The 22,544-nt window shown below is 34.3% G+C and overlaps 6 non-coding genes across 6 annotated transcripts; all 6 read right to left on the bottom strand.

Annotated features, from left to right (window-relative positions):
• Positions 1-2,329: 2,329 nt before the first annotated feature.
• Positions 2,330-6,289, bottom strand: LOC117149188. Its single transcript, XR_004460103.1, has one exon. It is a non-coding gene; the product is annotated as a large subunit ribosomal RNA (ribosomal RNA).
• Positions 6,290-6,684: 395 nt separating this feature from the next.
• On the bottom strand, positions 6,685-6,863 carry LOC117149185. Its single transcript, XR_004460100.1, has one exon. It is a non-coding gene; the product is annotated as a 5.8S ribosomal RNA (ribosomal RNA).
• A 686-nt stretch (positions 6,864-7,549) lies between these two features.
• LOC117149187 lies at positions 7,550-9,544 on the bottom strand. The gene has a single exon (XR_004460102.1). It is a non-coding gene; the product is annotated as a small subunit ribosomal RNA (ribosomal RNA).
• A 4,566-nt stretch (positions 9,545-14,110) lies between these two features.
• On the bottom strand, positions 14,111-18,071 carry LOC117149184. The gene has a single exon (XR_004460099.1). It is a non-coding gene; the product is annotated as a large subunit ribosomal RNA (ribosomal RNA).
• Positions 18,072-18,466: 395 nt separating this feature from the next.
• On the bottom strand, positions 18,467-18,645 carry LOC117149183. The gene has a single exon (XR_004460098.1). It is a non-coding gene; the product is annotated as a 5.8S ribosomal RNA (ribosomal RNA).
• A 686-nt stretch (positions 18,646-19,331) lies between these two features.
• Positions 19,332-21,326, bottom strand: LOC117149186. Its single transcript, XR_004460101.1, has one exon. It is a non-coding gene; the product is annotated as a small subunit ribosomal RNA (ribosomal RNA).
• Positions 21,327-22,544: the final 1,218 nt, after the last annotated feature.

Genomic DNA, 22,544 nt, shown 5'->3' with positions numbered 1-22,544 from the left:
ATAATACTAAGAGAATGTGGGAATATTTCAGCATTTTTTCCCCTATACATATAATAATTAATAATTTTCATATGTATATTATTTAATTTACTCATATAATTGCCAAAATCATATAAATACATAAGTTTTGAACAATATCAGAGGTCAGCAACGGTCTTTCCTCTATAATACTAAGATAATATGGGAATATTTTCAGCATTTTTTCCCTTATACATTTATACATATAATAATTAATCATTTTCATATGTATATTATTTAATTTACTCATATTATTGCCAAAATCATATAAATACATAAGTTTTGAACAATATCAGAGGTCAGCAACGGTCTTTCCTCTATAATACTAAGATAATGTGGGAATATTTCATCATTTTTTCCTTTATACATTTATACATATAATATTTAATCATTTTATATGTATATTATTTAATTTACTCATATAATTGCCAAAATCATATAAATACATAAGTTTTGAACAATATCAGAGGTCGGCAACGGTCTTTCCTCTATAATACTAAGATAATATGGGAATATTTCAGCATTTTTTCCCTTATACATATAATAATTAATCATTTTCATATGTATATTATTTAATTTACTCGTATAATTGCCAAAATCCTATGAAGACATAAGAGAATACAATATGAGAGGTCGGCGCAACCATAATATAGTAGTTGATGACGAGGTGTTTGGCAACTTGATACAATTCTTTAAAAAGTCTTTATATTAATTATATGATAGGGACAATATCATATGCGTCACTAAATTGATGACGAGGTGTTTGGCAACGTGACACAAATCATTAAAGTCTTTATATTAATTATATGATAGAGACAATATCATATGCGTCACTAAATTGATGACGAGGTATTTGGCAACTTGATAGAATTCTTTAAAGTCTTTATATCAAAAATTATATGATAGGGACAATATCATATGCGTCACTAAATTGATGACGAGGTGTTTGGCAACTTGACACAATTTAAAGTCTTTATATTAATTATATGATAGAGACAATATCATATGCGTCACTAAATTGATGACGAGGTATTTGGCCTTGATATAATTCTTTAAAGTCTTTATATCAAATATTATATGATAGGGACAATATCATATGCGTCACTAAATTGATGACGAGGTGTTTGGCAACTTGACACAATTCATTAAAGTTTATATTAATTATATGATAGGGACAATATCATATGCGTCACTAAATTGATGACGAGGTATTGGCAACTTGATACAATTCTTTAAAGTTTTTATATCAAAATTATATGATAGGGACAATATCATATGCGTCACTAAATTGATGACGAGGTGTTTGGCAACTTGACACAATTCATTAAAGTCTGATAGGGACAATATCATATGCGTCACTAAATTGATGACGAGGTATTTGGCAACTTGATACAATTCTTTAAAGTTTTTATATCAAAAATTATATGATAGGGACAATATCATATGCGTCACTAAATTGATGACGAGGGTTTGGCAACTTGACACAATTCATTAAAGTCTTTATATTAATTATATGATAGAGACAATATATTCACTAAATTGATGACGAGGTATTTGGCAACTTGATATAATTCTTTAAAGTCTTTATATCAAAATTATATGATAGGGACAATATCATATGCGTCACAATTGATGACGAGGTGTTTGGCAACTTGACACAATTCATTAAAGTCTTTATATTAATTATATGATAGGACAATATCATATGCGTCACTAAATTGATGACGAGGTATTTGGCAACTTGATACAATCTTTAAAGTTTTTATATCAAAAATTATATGATAGGGACAATATCATATGCGTCACTAAATTGATGACGAGGTGTTTGGCAACTTGACAATTCATTAAAGTCTTTATATTAATTATATGATAGGGACAATATCATATGCGTCACTAAATTGATGACGAGGTATTTGGCAACTTGATATAATTCTTTAAAGTTTTATATCAAAATTATATGATAGGGACAATATCATATGCGTCACTAAATTGATGACGAGGTGTTTGGCAACTTGACACAATTCATTAAAGTCTTTATATTAATTATATGATAGGGACAATATCATATGCGTCACTAAATTGATGACGAGGTATTTGGCAACGTGATAGAATTCTTTAAAGTCTTTATATCAAAAATTATACGATAGGGACAATATCATATGCGTCACTAAATTGATGACGAGGTATTTGGCAACTTGATATAATTCTTTAAAGTCTTTATATCAAAAATTATATGATAGGGACAATATCATATGCGTCACTAAATTGATGACGAGGTGTTTGTTTGGCTACAGGAAAAATCATTTATTTATCGAATCATCAAGCAAAGGATAAGCTTCAGTGGATCGCAGTATGGCAGCTGCTCAACCACTTACAACACCTTGCCTGTTACAAAAGTCGTTTACAATTGATTCTAGGCTTTGTCATTGTATTAAATAATGCTTTTATATGTAACTAGCGCGGCATCAGGTGATCGAAGATCCTCCTAATTTACTATGTTACAAATTACATTGGCATCACATCCATTGTCGTTTATAAATAAATTATAAACTTTAAATGGTTTAGAAGCCATACAATGCAAATTGCCCCTTATTTATCATTGCAGTCCAGCACGGATACGACCTTAGAGGCGTTCAGGCATAATCCAACGGACGTAGCGTCATACCACTGTTCGCTCGAACAAGTATTGTGCCATTGGTCCGTACCTGCGGTTCCTCTCGTACTACGCAGGAATGCTGTCGCAACAACGTTTTGTCATTAGTAGGGTAAAACTAACCTGTCTCACGACGGTCTAAACCCAGCTCACGTTCCCTTGCATGGGTGAACAATCCAACGCTTGGTGAATTTTGCTTCACAATGATAGGAAGAGCCGACATCGAAGGATCAAAAAGCGACGTCGCTATGAACGCTTGGCCGCCACAAGCCAGTTATCCCTATGGTAACTTTTCTGACACCTCTTGTTAAAAACTCTTTAAACCAAAAGGATCGATAGGCCGAGCTTTTGCTGTCCCTGTGTGTACTGAACACCGAGATCAAGTCAGCATTTGCCCTTTTGCTCTATGTGTGGTTTCTGTCCGCACTGAGCTGGCCTTGGGACACCTCCGTTATTATTTGAGAGATGTACCGCCCCAGTCAAACTCCCTACCTGGCAATGTCCTTGAATTGGATCATACCTGAGTAATTGGAGTTATACCAAATTTTCAAATCAAAAATACATAAATGCATCGTTTTATTAAAGAATTTGTTTGCGATTATATAACAAACTCGTGATACTTTGATCAAGAAGCTTGCATCAAAACCCAATACCATAAGATATAATAAATATATCCGTATAATGGCTAGGAAATGATACACGTTCCATTTAATCAAGTAAGTAAGGAAACAATAAGAGTAGTGGTATTTCATTGACGATACCAAACCGAGGTCTAATATCTCCCACTTATTCTACACCTCTTATGTCTCCTTACACTGCCAGATTAGAGTCAAGCTCAAAAGGGTCTTCTTTCCCCGCTAATTATTCCAAGCCCGTTCCCTTGGCTGTGGTTTCGCTAGATAGTAGATAGGGACAGTAGGAATCTCGTTAATCCATTCATGCGCGTCACTAATTAGATGACGAGGCATTTGGCTACCTTAAGAGAGTCATAGTTACTCCCGCCGTTGACCCGCGCTTACTTGAATTTCTTCACTTTGACATTCAGAGCACTGGGCAGAAATCACATTGTGTCAACACCCGCTAGGGCCATCACAATGCTTTGTTTTAATTAGACAGTCGGATTCCCCAAGTCCGTGCCAGTTCTGAATTGATTGTTAATTGATAATCGTTATAATTGATAAGAACTAATTGGTTTAACCCAAATAGTATTCTTAAAAATTTTAGCAAGAAAGTTCCACAATTGGCTACGTAACTAAACTATCCGGGAACAAGTAACTAACATAAATGCTAGAAACTCTATTTACCCAGAACGAGCACATAAACCATGTTATTGTTTCCCAATCAAGCCCGACTATCTCAATCTTCAGAGCCAATCCTTATCCCGAAGTTACGGATCTAATTTGCCGACTTCCCTTACCTACATTATTCTATCGACTAGAGACTCTTCACCTTGGAGACCAGCTGCGGATATTGGTACGGCCTGTTGAGAAGTTTGCGTGTCCCCACCATAAATTTTCAAGGTCCGAGGAGAAAATATCGACACAACAGTATATGTCATGCTCTTCTAGCCCATCTACCATATCTCTCTGCGAAAGACTTCCATGGTAGTACGGCTATAAAACAGAAAAGAAAACTCTTCCGATATCTCTCGACGGCTTCTTTATGGTCGTTCCTGTTGCCAGGATGAGCACGAGGCCCATATTTAATAACAAACGGATACTCAACAGGTTACGGAATTGGAACCGTATTCCCTTTCGTTCAAAATTATTCAAGTGTATTATATTCGCTTTGTTTATATAGTTAGGCATTTTTGTTTTACTTGAAAATTTTCGGCTTTCGCCTTGAACTTAGGACCGACTAACTCGTGATCAACCACTGTTCACACGAAACCCTTCTCCACTTCAGTCCTCCAAGGTCTCATTCGATTATTTGCTACTACCACCAAGATCTGTACCAATGGCAGCTCCATGCAGGCTTACGCCAAACACTTCTACGCATACCATTGTACCTTCCTACTCACTAAAGTTTCAAAATTTATATCACAAGTAATATAAATCATCTACTTTAGCGGTAATGTATAGGTATACAACTTAAGCGCCATCCATTTTAAGGGCTAGTTGCTTCGGCAGGTGAGTTGTTACACACTCCTTAGCGGATTTCGACTTCCATGATCACCGTCCTGCTGTTTTAAGCAACCAACGCCTTTCATGGTATCTGCATGAGTTGTTAATTTGGGCACCGTAACATTACGTTTGGTTCATCCCACAGCGCCAGTTCTGCTTACCAAAAGTGGCCCACTGGGCACATTATATCATAACCTTGAACTTCATATCAAGAAAGTTAAGGTTCTTACCCATTTAAAGTTTGAGAATAGGTTAAGATCGTTTCGACCCTAAGGCCTCTAATCATTCGCTTTACCAGATAAGATTATTTTATATAATATTAAAATGCACCAGCTATCCTGAGGGAAACTTCGGAAGGAACCAGCTACTAGATGGTTCGATTGGTCTTTCGCCCCTATACTCAATTCTGACAATCGATTTGCACGTCAGAACTGTTTCGGTCTTCCATCAGGGTTTCCCCTGACTTCAACCTGATCAAGTATAGTTCACCATCTTTCGGGTCACAGCATATATGCTCAAGGTACGTTCCAGTTAGAGGCATAAATAATATAAATATACATTATACATAACTATATAGAACGCCCCGGGATTGTGTTAATTAGCTATAAATAGCTAAAAAACTAATCCCATTATTAGTCAAGTTAATTACGCTATTAGGTTTACATCCCAATAACTTGCACATATGTTAGACTCCTTGGTCCGTGTTTCAAGACGGGTCCCGAAGGTATCCTGAATCTTTCGCATTGTTAATCATACAAGAGCATATAATAAACACAAAAATCAATGATAATTATGCCATTATATAATTCCGAAAAATTAACGCTCTGTAATAATATAAATCTATCAGCACTTTATCAAATTAATAACATTTATTCTGTGTTAAAATGCAAGCAATTTAATTGGAATAAACTATAAGTTATATTTTATGATAAATTTGGGATATGCTAATAGATTACAATGTCCTTATATGGAAAAAATGCACATTATTCTTAATAATATTATTTAAATATTACAATTTTAATGATGAATTTTCCATAACGGATATTCAGGTTCATCGGGCTTAACCTCTAAGCAGTTTCACGTACTGTTTAACTCTCTATTCAGAGTTCTTTTCAACTTTCCCTCACGGTACTTGTTTACTATCGGTCTCATGGTTATATTTAGTTTTAGATGGAGTTTACCACCCACTTAGTGCTGCACTATCAAGCAACACGACTCTTTGGAAACATCATCTAGTAATCATTAACGTTATACGGGCCTGGCACCCTCTATGGGTAAATGGCCTCATTTAAGAAGGACTTAAATCATTAATTTCTCATACTAGAATATTGACGCTCCATACACTGCATCTCACATTTGCCATATAGACAAAGTGACTTAGTGCTGAACTGTTTTCTTTTCGCTCGCCGCTACTAAGAAAATCCTTGTTAGTTTCTTTTCCTCCCCTAATTAATATGCTTAAATTCAGGGGGTAGTCCCATATGAGTTGAGGTTGTATATATAACTATTTTTTGCCATAAATTCTTTATATATAAATGATAAAACAATCAATTAAATTCGTTATAAATAGTTCCAATAGTTCTTGTAAGCAAAGTTATTTTTTATCCATTTAACGAACCAACGAAGAATAATAACAAAACCAAGATTTTTCTTTTTCCGAATCATTAATAAGAGACAATTCTAGATGAAAAATATTTCAATTTTTTATGCTAGACATTTCTCAGTATTATTTGATTGAAAAAGAAAATATTTCTCTTCGTTTTTCACATTCAAATGTGAGATAATGTTTTTCATTTCTTTTTTAATATTATGAATAAAATCATTATTTAATCCAATAATATACCATATGCTTATAAAAAATTTATAAACAACTTAATTAGCATAGTCTTACAACCCTCAACCATATGTAGTCCAAGCAGCACTATAAAATTAATTAAAGTACATAACAGCATGGACTGCGATATGCGTTCAAAATGTCGATGTTCATGTGTCCTGCAGTTCACACGATGACGCACAGTTTGCTGCGTTCTTCATCGACCCATGAGCCGAGTGATCCACCGCTTAGAGTTTTATAATTCATTTTTATATAATATCAATATTGTTTTTATTGAAAGAAATTAAAAATACACCATTTTACTGGCATATATCAATTCCTTCAATAAATTTATTTTTATACCTAAAAATAAATGTTGCGATATGTCTTAGTTTCATATAAGCATTATGTATCATAAAAATCTGGTTATGGTTTGCTATTTTGGGTGACACATACTGCAAAATTTATATAAAACATTAACCTGATGGATGACAGGTACAAACATTGTATATTTTAGGTTGTTGCATTAGCCAACGTATGCTCATAACATAGATGAACAATACATATTCGCAACGCGTGTATATTATGGTCCATATACACACACACTTATTTTGAATACCACATTCAAAATTATTTTAATTTTAATTCGACTTCTACTTTCAAATTTTGTTCAGTTTCTTCGATTTCCATTTTCGAGAATTTGTTTTTATAGGAAACGCCATTGTTGTAGTAGGTACTGCCACAAATACGCACAACAACATTAATAATGTTAAAGTCTTTTTATGAGGTTGCCAAGCCCCACATATAAAATAAAAGCCATCTTCATTTTATTTTGACTTTAACTTTTGATTCCGTGGAATCATTTTGTAATATTTTTATTTTGGTAAATTGTATTTATTTGTATTATAACAAATGTTTATTAACGATAAGGATATTATACAATAATGATCCTTCCGCAGGTTCACCTACGGAAACCTTGTTACGACTTTTACTTCCTCTAAATAATCAAGTTCGGTCAACTTTTGCGAAACAACCGTAACACGCAAGGCGTCACAGTGATCACGTCCGGAGACCTCACTAAATAATTCAATCGGTAGTAGCGACGGGCGGTGTGTACAAAGGGCAGGGACGTAATCAATGCGAGTTAATGACTCACACTTACTGGGAATTCCAAGTTCATGTGAACAGTTTCAGTTCACAATCCCAAGCATGAAAGTGGTTCAGCGGTTTACCCGGACCTCTCGGTCTAGGAAATACACGTTGATACTTTCATTGTAGCGCGCGTGCAGCCCAGGACATCTAAGGGCATCACAGACCTGTTATTGCTCAATCTCATTATTGCTAGACGCAATTTGTCCATTTAAGAAGCTAGTGTCCTTATAATGGGACAAACCAACAGGTACGGCTCCACTTACATAAACACATTCAAACACAATAAACATTTTACTGCCACCATGAATGAAGGCTACATAAGCTTCAGCACCATAATCCTGAAGATATCTATTTAATATATTTGAGTCTCGTTCGTTATCGGAATTAACCAGACAAATCACTCCACGAACTAAGAACGGCCATGCACCACCACCCATAGATTCGAGAAAGAGCTATCAATCTGTCTTACACACTTATGTTCGGACCTGGTAAGTTTTCCCGTGTTGAGTCAAATTAAGCCGCAGGCTCCACTCCTGGTGGTGCCCTTCCGTCAATTCCTTTAAGTTTCAGCTTTGCAACCATACTTCCCCCGGAGCCCAAAAGCTTTGGTTTCCCGGGAAGCGACTGAGAGAGCCATAAAAGTAGCTACACCCAATTGCTAGCTGGCATCGTTTATGGTTAGAACTAGGGCGGTATCTGATCGCCTTCGAACCTCTAACTTTCGTTCTTGATTAATGAAAACATCTTTGGCAAATGCTTTCGCTTAAGTTAGTCTTACGACGGTCCAAGAATTTCACCTCTCGCGTCGTAATACTAATGCCCCCAAACTGCTTCTATTAATCATTACCTCTTGATCTGAAAACCAATGAAAGCAGAACAGAGGTCTTATTTCATTATCCCATGCACAGAATATTCAGGCATTTGAAGCCTGCTTTAAGCACTCTAATTTGTTCAAAGTAATAGTACCGGCCCACAATAACACTCGTTTAAGAGCACTAGTGCAGGTTTTTAAATAGGAGGAACATATGAAAAAATACAAGTATTTAATCACATATAAGAACTCCACCGGTAATACGCTTACATACATAAAGGTATAGTACTAACCACAATTGTAAGTTGTACTACCCGTATGAAGCACAAGTTCAACTACGAACGTTTTAACCGCAACAACTTTAATATACGCTATTGGGAGCTGGAATTACCGCGGGCGCTGGCACCAGACTTGCCCTCCAATTGGTCCTTGTTAAAGGATTTAAAGTGTACTCATTCCAATTACAGGCCTCGGATATGAGTCCTGTATTGTTATTTTTCGTCACTACCTCCCCGAGCTGGGAGTGGGTAATTTACGCGCCCTGCTGCCTTCCTTAGATGTGGTAGCCGTTTCTCAGGCTCCCTCTCCGGAATCGAACCCTGATTCCCCGTACCCGTTGCAACCATGGTAGTCTAGATACTACCATCAAAAGTTGATAGGGCAGACATTTGAAAGATCTGTCGTCGGTACAAGACCATACGATCTGCATGTTATCTAGAGTTCAAACCAATATAACGATCTTTGCGATCGCTTGGTTTTAGCCTAATAAAAGCACATGTCCCATAAGGTTCATGTTTAATTGCATGTATTAGCTCTAGAATTACCACAGTTATCCAAGTAACTGTTAACGATCTAAGGAACCATAACGATATAATGAGCCTTTTGCGGTTTCACTTTTAATTCGTGTGTACTTAGACATGCATGGCTTAATCTTTGAGACAAGCATATAACCTACTGGCAGGATCAACCAGAATAATGTTTTTCCTTCATATTCCATTCATATATTTTGAATCGAAATAAGCAATATAATAGATATATAGATATATAGATTTTTCACTTTATATAATTCCCATGATTTTTATTATATTGAATAAAATTCAATATTTCGCCTTTGGGTAAAATTTTAAATATATAAGTAAAAAAATCCATTCGATTACGGCCAATTTTATATAGCATTCGTAATCCATATTTTCATTTTTAATTTATACTTGTTTACCAATATAACAAGAATTTCATCTAATTATTGTAATATATATATTTCTATAATTTTATCTTTTTATACATACATATTTCATTATAAAATATCATTTTATTTCCAACATACATAATTATTGTATCCACACATGTACAATTTTTGTTTAACCAATATAAATATTAAGTTAAATCATTTGCATTTTGAAGATAAATTTAAAATTTATCTCTTTCATATATATCTCTGGTAATATATAACATAAAAACCAAGCGCATATGATAATATTTCCACATTTAATATATAATTTTATATTTCTTTCATAAGAATCCATATTTGTATTATACCGTAACGATATAATAATCCAACTATACGGCAGGTAATAAATTAATATTTGCCTGCCTCCAAAAATTAACGATAAATATATGGAAACGATTTGTTATTCTATATATAATAGAAACTTGACTTTTGTTTCAACGATATTATCTATAAAGCGTATATTCCTATTATCCGCGGAGCCAAGTCCCGTGTTCTATAGAACTGAGAAACAAATTTGTACGGATTAATAATATACTTTATTGTATGTAACCAATATAAACATAATCCGAAATAAATATTTCGAATAATGCGGGAGGTCGGCAACCACTGCCTACCTATATAGTATTTTTGAACCCGCTGTCCTCAAAGCGGGTATTTTCAATTCCGTTTGCCACCCAACATACGGGCTATTCTCTTATTAATTAAGAGATTATAGGAACATTTCATTTTTTTTCCATTATTCATAATAATATGATTATTTTTCCCTTATACATATAATAATTAATCATTTCATATGTATAATTATTTAATTTACTCATATTATTGCCAAAATCATATGAATACATAAGTTTTGAACAATATGAGAGGTCGGCAACCACTGCCTACCTATAGTAGTTTTTGAACCCTCTGTCGTAATTCGGTCGTTTACACTACTATACCCTCTCACTATAATGGCTTTTCTCTATAATACTAAGAGAATGTGGGATATTTCAGCATTTTTTCCCTTATACATATAATAATTAATCATTTTCATATGTATAATTATTTAATTTACTCATATTATTGCCAAAATCATATGAATACATAAGTTTTGAACAATATGAGAGGTCGGCAACCACTGCCTACCTATAGTAGTTTTTGAACCCTCTGTCGTAATTCCGGTCGTTTACACTACTATACCCTCTCACTATAATGGCTTTTCTCTATAATACTAAGAGAATGTGGGATATTTTCAGCATTTTTTCCCTTATACATATAATAATTAATCATTTTCATATGTATATTATTTAATTTACTCATATTATTGCCAAAATCATATGAATACATAAGTTTTGAACAATATGAGAGGTCGGCAACCACTGCCTACCTATAGTAGTTTTTGAACCCTCTGTCGTAATTCCGGTCGTTTACACTACTATACCCTCTCACTATAATGGCTTTTCTCTATAATACTAAGAGAATGTGGGATATTTTCAGATTTTTTCCCTTATACATATAATAATTAATCATTTTCATATGTATTATTTAATTTACTCATATTATTGCCAAAATCATATGAATACATAAGTTTTGAACAATATGAGAGGTCGGCAACCACTGCCTACCTATAGTAGTTTTTGAACCCTCTGTCGTAATTCCGGTCGTTTACACTACTATACCCTCTCACTATAATGGCTTTTCTCTATTATACTAAGAGAATGTGGGATATTTCAGCATTTTTTCCCTTATACATATAATAATTAATAATTTTCATATGTATATTATTTAATTTACTCATATAATTGCCAAAATCATATGAATACATAAGTTTTGAACAATATGAGAGGTCGGCAACCACTGCCTACCTATAGTAGTTTTTGAACCCTCTGTCGTAATTCCGGTCGTTTACACTACTATACCCTCTCACTATAATGGCTTTTCTCTATAATACTAAGAGAATGTGGGAATATTTCAGCATTTTTTCCCCTATACATATAATAATTAATAATTTTCATATGTATATTATTTAATTTACTCATATAATTGCCAAAATCATATGAATACATAAGTTTTGAACAATATGAGAGGTCGGCAACCACTGCCTACCTATAGTAGTTTTTGAACCCTCTGTCGTAATTCCGGTCGTTTACACTACTATACCCTCTCACTATAATGGCTTTTCTCTATAATACTAAGAGAATGTGGGAATATTTCAGCATTTTTTCCCTATACATATAATAATTAATAATTTTCATATGTATATTATTTAATTTACTCATATAATTGCCAAAATCATATAAATACATAAGTTTTGAACAATATCAGAGGTCAGCAACGGTCTTTCCTCTATAATACTAAGATAATATGGGAATATTTTCAGCATTTTTTCCCTTATACATATAATAATTAATCATTTTCATATGTATATTATTTAATTTACTCATATTATTGCCAAAATCATATAAATACATAAGTTTTGAACAATATCAGAGGTCAGCAACGGTCTTTCCTCTATAATACTAAGATAATGTGGGAATATTTCATCATTTTTTCCTTTATACATTTATACATATAATATTTAATCATTTTATATGTATATTATTTAATTTACTCATATAATTGCCAAAATCATATAAATACATAAGTTTTGAACAATATCAGAGGTCGGCAACGGTCTTTCCTCTATAATACTAAGATAATATGGGAATATTTCAGCATTTTTTCCCTTATACATATAATAATTAATCATTTTCATATGTATATTATTTAATTTACTCGTATAATTGCCAAAATCCTATGAAGACATAAGAGAATACAATATGAGAGGTCGGCGCAACCATAATATAGTAGTTGATGACGAGGTGTTTGGCAACTTGATACAATTCTTTAAAAAGTCTTTATATTAATTATATGATAGGGACAATATCATATGCGTCACTAAATTGATGACGAGGTGTTTGGCAACGTGACACAAATCATTAAAGTCTTTATATTAATTATATGATAGAGACAATATCATATGCGTCACTAAATTGATGACGAGGTATTTGGCAACTTGATAGAATTCTTTAAAGTCTTTATATCAAAAATTATATGATAGGGACAATATCATATGCGTCACTAAATTGATGACGAGGTGTTTGGCAACTTGACACAATTCATTAAAGTCTTTATATTAATTATATGATAGAGACAATATCATATGCGTCACTAAATTGATGACGAGGTATTTGGCAACTTGATAAATTCTTTAAAGTCTTTATATCAAAATTATATGATAGGGACAATATCATATGCGTCACTAAATTGATGACGAGGTGTTTGGCAACTTGACACAATTCATTAAAGTCTTTATATTAATTATATGATAGGGACAATATCATATGCGTCACTAAATTGATGACGAGGTATTTGGCAACTTGATACAATTCTTTAAAGTTTTTATATCAAAAATTATATGATAGGGACAATATCATATGCGTCACTAAATTGATGACGAGGTGTTTGGCAACTTGACACAATTCATTAAATATATTAATTATATGATAGGACATATCATATGCGTCACTAAATTGATGACGAGGTAGCAACTTGATATAATTCTTTAAAGTTTTATATCAAAAATTATATGATAGGGACAATATCATATGCGTCACTAAATTGATGACGAGGTGTTTGGCAACTTGACACAATTCATTAAAGTCTTTATATTAATTATATGATAGGGACAATATCATATGCGTCACTAAATTGATGACGAGGTATTTGGCAACTTGATAATTCTTTAAAGTTTATATCAAAATTATATGATAGGGACAATATCATATGCGTCACTAAATTGATGACGAGGTGTTTGGCAACTTGACACAATTCATTAAAGTCTTTATATTAATTATATGATAGGGACAATATCATATGCGTCACTAAATTGATGACGAGGTATTTGGCAACTTGATAAATTCTTTAAAGTCTTTATATCAAAAATTATATGATAGGGACAATATCATATGCGTCACTAAATTGATGACGAGGTGTTTGGCAACTTGACACAATTCATTAAAGTCTTTATATTAATTATATGATAGGGACAATATCATATGCGTCACTAAATTGATGACGAGGTATTTGGCAACTTGATAGAAGTCTTTATATCAAAAATTATACGATAGGGACAATATCATATGCGTCACTAAATTGATGACGAGGTATTTGGCAACTTGATATAATTCTTTAAAGTCTTTATATCAAAAATTATATGATAGGGACAATATCATATGCGTCACTAAATTGATGACGAGGTGTTTGTTTGGCTACAGGAAAAATCATTTATTTATCGAATCATCAAGCAAAGGATAAGCTTCAGTGGATCGCAGTATGGCAGCTGCTCAACCACTTACAACACCTTGCCTGTTACAAAAGTCGTTTACAATTGATTCTAGGCTTTGTCATTGTATTAAATAATGCTTTTATATGTAACTAGCGCGGCATCAGGTGATCGAAGATCCTCCTAATTTACTATGTTACAAATTACATTGGCATCACATCCATTGTCGTTTATAAAATAAATTATAAACTTTAAATGGTTTAGAAGCCATACAATGCAAATTGCCCCTTATTTATCATTGCAGTCCAGCACGGATACGACCTTAGAGGCGTTCAGGCATAATCCAACGGACGTAGCGTCATACCACTGTTCGCTCGAACAAGTATTGTGCCATTGGTCCGTACCTGCGGTTCCTCTCGTACTACGCAGGAATGCTGTCGCAACAACGTTTTGTCATTAGTAGGGTAAAACTAACCTGTCTCACGACGGTCTAAACCCAGCTCACGTTCCCTTGCATGGGTGAACAATCCAACGCTTGGTGAATTTTGCTTCACAATGATAGGAAGAGCCGACATCGAAGGATCAAAAAGCGACGTCGCTATGAACGCTTGGCCGCCACAAGCCAGTTATCCCTATGGTAACTTTTCTGACACCTCTTGTTAAAAACTCTTTAAACCAAAAGGATCGATAGGCCGAGCTTTTGCTGTCCCTGTGTGTACTGAACACCGAGATCAAGTCAGCATTTGCCCTTTTGCTCTATGTGTGGTTTCTGTCCGCACTGAGCTGGCCTTGGGACACCTCCGTTATTATTTGAGAGATGTACCGCCCCAGTCAAACTCCCTACCTGGCAATGTCCTTGAATTGGATCATACCTGAGTAATTGGAGTTATACCAAATTTTCAAATCAAAAATACATAAATGCATCGTTTTATTAAAGAATTTGTTTGCGATTATATAACAAACTCGTGATACTTTGATCAAGAAGCTTGCATCAAAACCCAATACCATAAGATATAATAAATATATCCGTATAATGGCTAGGAAATGATACACGTTCCATTTAATCAAGTAAGTAAGGAAACAATAAGAGTAGTGGTATTTCATTGACGATACCAAACCGAGGTCTAATATCTCCCACTTATTCTACACTCTTATGTCTCCTTACACTGCCAGATTAGAGTCAAGCTCAAAAGGGTCTTCTTTCCCCGCTAATTATTCCAAGCCCGTTCCCTTGGCTGTGGTTTCGCTAGATAGTAGATAGGGACAGTAGGAATCTCGTTAATCCATTCATGCGCGTCACTAATTAGATGACGAGGCATTTGGCTACCTTAAGAGAGTCATAGTTACTCCCGCCGTTGACCCGCGCTTACTTGAATTTCTTCACTTTGACATTCAGAGCACTGGGCAGAAATCACATTGTGTCAACACCCGCTAGGGCCATCACAATGCTTTGTTTTAATTAGACAGTCGGATTCCCCAAGTCCGTGCCAGTTCTGAATTGATTGTTAATTGATAATCGTTATAATTGATAAGAACTAATTGGTTTAACCCAAATAGTATTCTTAAAAATTTTAGCAAGAAAGTTCCACAATTGGCTACGTAACTAAACTATCCGGGGAACAAGTAACTAACATAAATGCTAGAAACTCTATTTACCCAGAACGAGCACATAAACCATGTTATTGTTTCCCAATCAAGCCCGACTATCTCAATCTTCAGAGCCAATCCTTATCCCGAAGTTACGGATCTAATTTGCCGACTTCCCTTACCTACATTATTCTATCGACTAGAGACTCTTCACCTTGGAGACCAGCTGCGGATATTGGTACGGCCTGTTGAGAAGTTTGCGTGTCCCCACCATAAATTTTCAAGGTCCGAGGAGAAAATATCGACACAACAGTATATGTCATGCTCTTCTAGCCCATCTACCATATCTCTCTGCGAAAGACTTCCATGGTAGTACGGCTATAAAACAGAAAAGAAAACTCTTCCGATATCTCTCGACGGCTTCTTTATGGTCGTTCCTGTTGCCAGGATGAGCACGAGGCCCATATTTAATAACAAACGGATACTCAACAGGTTACGGAATTGGAACCGTATTCCCTTTCGTTCAAAATTATTCAAGTGTATTATATTCGCTTTGTTTATATAGTTAGGCATTTTTGTTTTACTTGAAAATTTTCGGCTTTCGCCTTGAACTTAGGACCGACTAACTCGTGATCAACCACTGTTCACACGAAACCCTTCTCCACTTCAGTCCTCCAAGGTCTCATTCGATTATTTGCTACTACCACCAAGATCTGTACCAATGGCAGCTCCATGCAGGCTTACGCCAAACACTTCTACGCATACCATTGTACCTTCCTACTCACTAAAGTTTCAAAATTTATATCACAAGTAATATAAATCATCTACTTTAGCGGTAATGTATAGGTATACAACTTAAGCGCCATCCATTTTAAGGGCTAGTTGCTTCGGCAGGTGAGTTGTTACACACTCCTTAGCGGATTTCGACTTCCATGATCACCGTCCTGCTGTTTTAAGCAACCAACGCCTTTCATGGTATCTGCATGAGTTGTTAATTTGGGCACCGTAACATTACGTTTGGTTCATCCCACAGCGCCAGTTCTGCTTACCAAAAGTGGCCCACTGGGCACATTATATCATAACCTTGAACTTCATATCAAGAAAGTTAAGGTTCTTACCCATTTAAAGTTTGAGAATAGGTTAAGATCGTTTCGACCCTAAGGCCTCTAATCATTCGCTTTACCAGATAAGATTATTTTATATAATATTAAAATGCACCAGCTATCCTGAGGGAAACTTCGGAAGGAACCAGCTACTAGATGGTTCGATTGGTCTTTCGCCCCTATACTCAATTCTGACAATCGATTTGCACGTCAGAACTGTTTCGGTCTTCCATCAGGGTTTCCCCTGACTTCAACCTGATCAAGTATAGTTCACCATCTTTCGGGTCACAGCATATATGCTCAAGGTACGTTCCAGTTAGAGGCATAAATAATATAAATATACATTATACATAACTATATAGAACGCCCCGGGATTGTGTTAATTAGCTATAAATAGCTAAAAAACTAATCCCATTATTAGTCAAGTTAATTACGCTATTAGGTTTACATCCCAATAACTTGCACATATGTTAGACTCCTTGGTCCGTGTTTCAAGACGGGTCCCGAAGGTATCCTGAATCTTTCGCATTGTTAATCATACAAGAGCATATAATAAACACAAAAATCAATGATAATTATGCCATTATATAATTCCGAAAAATTAACGCTCTGTAATAATATAAATCTATCAGCACTTTATCAAATTAATAACATTTATTCTGTGTTAAAATGCAAGCAATTTAATTGGAATAAACTATAAGTTATATTTTATGATAAATTTGGGATATGCTAATAGATTACAATGTCCTTATATGGAAAAAATGCACATTATTCTTAATAATATTATTTAAATATTACAATTTTAATGATGAATTTTCCATAACGGATATTCAGGTTCATCGGGCTTAACCTCTAAGCAGTTTCACGTACTGTTTAACTCTCTATTCAGAGTTCTTTTCAACTTTCCCTCACGGTACTTGTTTACTATCGGTCTCATGGTTATATTTAGTTTTAGATGGAGTTTACCACCCACTTAGTGCTGCACTATCAAGCAACACGACTCTTTGGAAACATCATCTAGTAATCATTAACGTTATACGGGCCTGGCACCCTCTATGGGTAAATGGCCTCATTTAAGAAGGACTTAAATCATTAATTTCTCATACTAGAATATTGACGCTCCATACACTGCATCTCACATTTGCCATATAGACAAAGTGACTTAGTGCTGAACTGTTTTCTTTTCGCTCGCCGCTACTAAGAAAATCCTTGTTAGTTTCTTTTCCTCCCCTAATTAATATGCTTAAATTCAGGGGGTAGTCCCATATGAGTTGAGGTTGTATATATAACTATTTTTTGCCATAAATTCTTTATATATAAATGATAAAACAATCAATTAAATTCGTTATAAATAGTTCCAATAGTTCTTGTAAGCAAAGTTATTTTTTATCCATTTAACGAACCAACGAAGAATAATAACAAAACCAAGATTTTTCTTTTTCCGAATCATTAATAAGAGACAATTCTAGATGAAAAATATTTCAATTTTTTATGCTAGACATTTCTCAGTATTATTTGATTGAAAAAGAAAATATTTCTCTTCGTTTTTCACATTCAAATGTGAGATAATGTTTTTCATTTCTTTTTTAATATTATGAATAAAATCATTATTTAATCCAATAATATACCATATGCTTATAAAAAATTTATAAACAACTTAATTAGCATAGTCTTACAACCCTCAACCATATGTAGTCCAAGCAGCACTATAAAATTAATTAAAGTACATAACAGCATGGACTGCGATATGCGTTCAAAATGTCGATGTTCATGTGTCCTGCAGTTCACACGATGACGCACAGTTTGCTGCGTTCTTCATCGACCCATGAGCCGAGTGATCCACCGCTTAGAGTTTTATAATTCATTTTTATATAATATCAATATTGTTTTTATTGAAAGAAATTAAAAATACACCATTTTACTGGCATATATCAATTCCTTCAATAAATTTATTTTTATACCTAAAAATAAATGTTGCGATATGTCTTAGTTTCATATAAGCATTATGTATCATAAAAATCTGGTTATGGTTTGCTATTTTGGGTGACACATACTGCAAAATTTATATAAAACATTAACCTGATGGATGACAGGTACAAACATTGTATATTTTAGGTTGTTGCATTAGCCAACGTATGCTCATAACATAGATGAACAATACATATTCGCAACGCGTGTATATTATGGTCCATATACACACACACTTATTTTGAATACCACATTCAAAATTATTTTAATTTTAATTCGACTTCTACTTTCAAATTTTGTTCAGTTTCTTCGATTTCCATTTTCGAGAATTTGTTTTTATAGGAAACGCCATTGTTGTAGTAGGTACTGCCACAAATACGCACAACAACATTAATAATGTTAAAGTCTTTTTATGAGGTTGCCAAGCCCCACATATAAAATAAAAGCCATCTTCATTTTATTTTGACTTTAACTTTTGATTCCGTGGAATCATTTTGTAATATTTTTATTTTGGTAAATTGTATTTATTTGTATTATAACAAATGTTTATTAACGATAAGGATATTATACAATAATGATCCTTCCGCAGGTTCACCTACGGAAACCTTGTTACGACTTTTACTTCCTCTAAATAATCAAGTTCGGTCAACTTTTGCGAAACAACCGTAACACGCAAGGCGTCACAGTGATCACGTCCGGAGACCTCACTAAATAATTCAATCGGTAGTAGCGACGGGCGGTGTGTACAAAGGGCAGGGACGTAATCAATGCGAGTTAATGACTCACACTTACTGGGAATTCCAAGTTCATGTGAACAGTTTCAGTTCACAATCCCAAGCATGAAAGTGGTTCAGCGGTTTACCCGGACCTCTCGGTCTAGGAAATACACGTTGATACTTTCATTGTAGCGCGCGTGCAGCCCAGGACATCTAAGGGCATCACAGACCTGTTATTGCTCAATCTCATTATTGCTAGACGCAATTTGTCCATTTAAGAAGCTAGTGTCCTTATAATGGGACAAACCAACAGGTACGGCTCCACTTACATAAACACATTCAAACACAATAAACATTTTACTGCCACCATGAATGAAGGCTACATAAGCTTCAGCACCATAATCCTGAAGATATCTATTTAATATATTTGAGTCTCGTTCGTTATCGGAATTAACCAGACAAATCACTCCACGAACTAAGAACGGCCATGCACCACCACCCATAGATTCGAGAAAGAGCTATCAATCTGTCTTACACACTTATGTTCGGACCTGGTAAGTTTTCCCGTGTTGAGTCAAATTAAGCCGCAGGCTCCACTCCTGGTGGTGCCCTTCCGTCAATTCCTTTAAGTTTCAGCTTTGCAACCATACTTCCCCCGGAGCCCAAAAGCTTTGGTTTCCCGGGAAGCGACTGAGAGAGCCATAAAAGTAGCTACACCCAATTGCTAGCTGGCATCGTTTATGGTTAGAACTAGGGCGGTATCTGATCGCCTTCGAACCTCTAACTTTCGTTCTTGATTAATGAAAACATCTTTGGCAAATGCTTTCGCTTAAGTTAGTCTTACGACGGTCCAAGAATTTCACCTCTCGCGTCGTAATACTAATGCCCCCAAACTGCTTCTATTAATCATTACCTCTTGATCTGAAAACCAATGAAAGCAGAACAGAGGTCTTATTTCATTATCCCATGCACAGAATATTCAGGCATTTGAAGCCTGCTTTAAGCACTCTAATTTGTTCAAAGTAATAGTACCGGCCCACAATAACACTCGTTTAAGAGCACTAGTGCAGGTTTTTAAATAGGAGGAACATATGAAAAAATACAAGTATTTAATCACATATAAGAACTCCACCGGTAATACGCTTACATACATAAAGGTATAGTACTAACCACAATTGTAAGTTGTACTACCCGTATGAAGCACAAGTTCAACTACGAACGTTTTAACCGCAACAACTTTAATATACGCTATTGGAGCTGGAATTACCGCGGCTGCTGGCACCAGACTTGCCCTCCAATTGGTCCTTGTTAAAGGATTTAAAGTGTACTCATTCCAATTACAGGGCCTCGGATATGAGTCCTGTATTGTTATTTTTCGTCACTACCTCCCCGAGCTGGGAGTGGGTAATTTACGCGCCTGCTGCCTTCCTTAGATGTGGTAGCCGTTTCTCAGGCTCCCTCTCCGGAATCGAACCCTGATTCCCCGTTACCCGTTGCAACCATGGTAGTCCTAGATACTACCATCAAAAGTTGATAGGGCAGACATTTGAAAGATCTGTCGTCGGTACAAGACCATACGATCTGCATGTTATCTAGAGTTCAACCAATATAACGATCTTGCGATCGCTTGGTTTTAGCCTAATAAAAGCACATGTCCCATAAGGTTCATGTTTTAATTGCATGTATTAGCTCTAGAATTACCACAGTTATCCAAGTAACTGTTAACGATCTAAGGAACCATAACTGATATAATGAGCCTTTTGCGGTTTCACTTTTAATTCGTGTGTACTTAGACATGCATGGCTTAATCTTTGAGACAAGCATATAACTACTGGCAGGATCAACCAGAATAATGTTTTTCCTTCATATTCCATTCATATATTTTGAATCGAAATAAGCAATATAATAGATATATAGATATATAGATTTTTCACTTTATATAATTCCATGATTTTTATTATATTGAATAAAATTCAATATTTCGCCTTTGGGTAAAATTTTAAATATATAAGTAAAAAAATCCATTCGATTACGGCCATTTTTATATAGCATTCGTAATCCATATTTTCATTTTTAATTTATACTTGTTTTACCAATATAACAAGAATTTCATCTAATTATTGTAATATATATATTTCTATAATTTTATCTTTTTATACATACATATTTCATTATAAAATATCATTTTATTTCCAACATACATAATTATTGTATCCACACATGTACAATTTTTGTTTAACCAATATAAATATTAAGTTAAATCATTTGCATTTTGAAGATAAATTTAAAATTTATCTCTTTTCATATATATCTCTGGTAATATATAACATAAAACCAAGCGCATATGATAATATTTCCACATTTAATATATAATTTTATATTTCTTTCATAAGAATCCATATTTGTATTATACCGTAACGATATAATAATCCAACTATACGGCAGGTAATAAATTAATATTTGCCTGCCTCCAAAAATTAACGATAATATATGGAAACGATTTGTTATTCTATATATAATAGAAACTTGACTTTTGTTTCAACGATATTATCTATAAAGCGTATATTCCTATTATCCGCGGAGCCAAGTCCCGTGTTCTATAGAACTGAGAAACAAATTTGTACGGATAATAATATACTTTATTGTATGTAACCAATATAAACATAATCCGAAATAAATATTTCGAATAATGCGGGAGGTCGGCAACCACTGCCTACCTATAGTAGTTTTTGAACCCGCTGTCCTCAAAGCGGGTATTTTCAATTCCGTTTGCCACCCAACATACGGGCTATTCTCTTATATATTAAGAGATTATAGGAACATTTTTTTTTCCATTATTCATATATAATATGATTATTTTTTCCCTTATACATATAATAATTAATCATTTTCATATGTATATTATTTAATTTACTCATATTATTGCCAAAATCATATGAATACATAAGTTTTGAACAATATGAGAGGTCGGCAACCACTGCCTACCTATAGTAGTTTTTGAACCCTCTGTCGTAATTCCGGTCGTTTACACTACTATACCCTCTCACTATAATGGCTTTTCTCTATAAT

This window comes from Drosophila mauritiana, unplaced genomic scaffold (genome assembly GCF_004382145.1).
Source record: "Drosophila mauritiana strain mau12 unplaced genomic scaffold, ASM438214v1 U_171, whole genome shotgun sequence".
NCBI classification, from domain to species: Eukaryota; Metazoa; Arthropoda; class Insecta; order Diptera; family Drosophilidae; genus Drosophila; species Drosophila mauritiana.
Note: the sequence above shows the minus strand (reverse complement) of the source record. Positions and strands in the feature narration are given on the sequence as shown.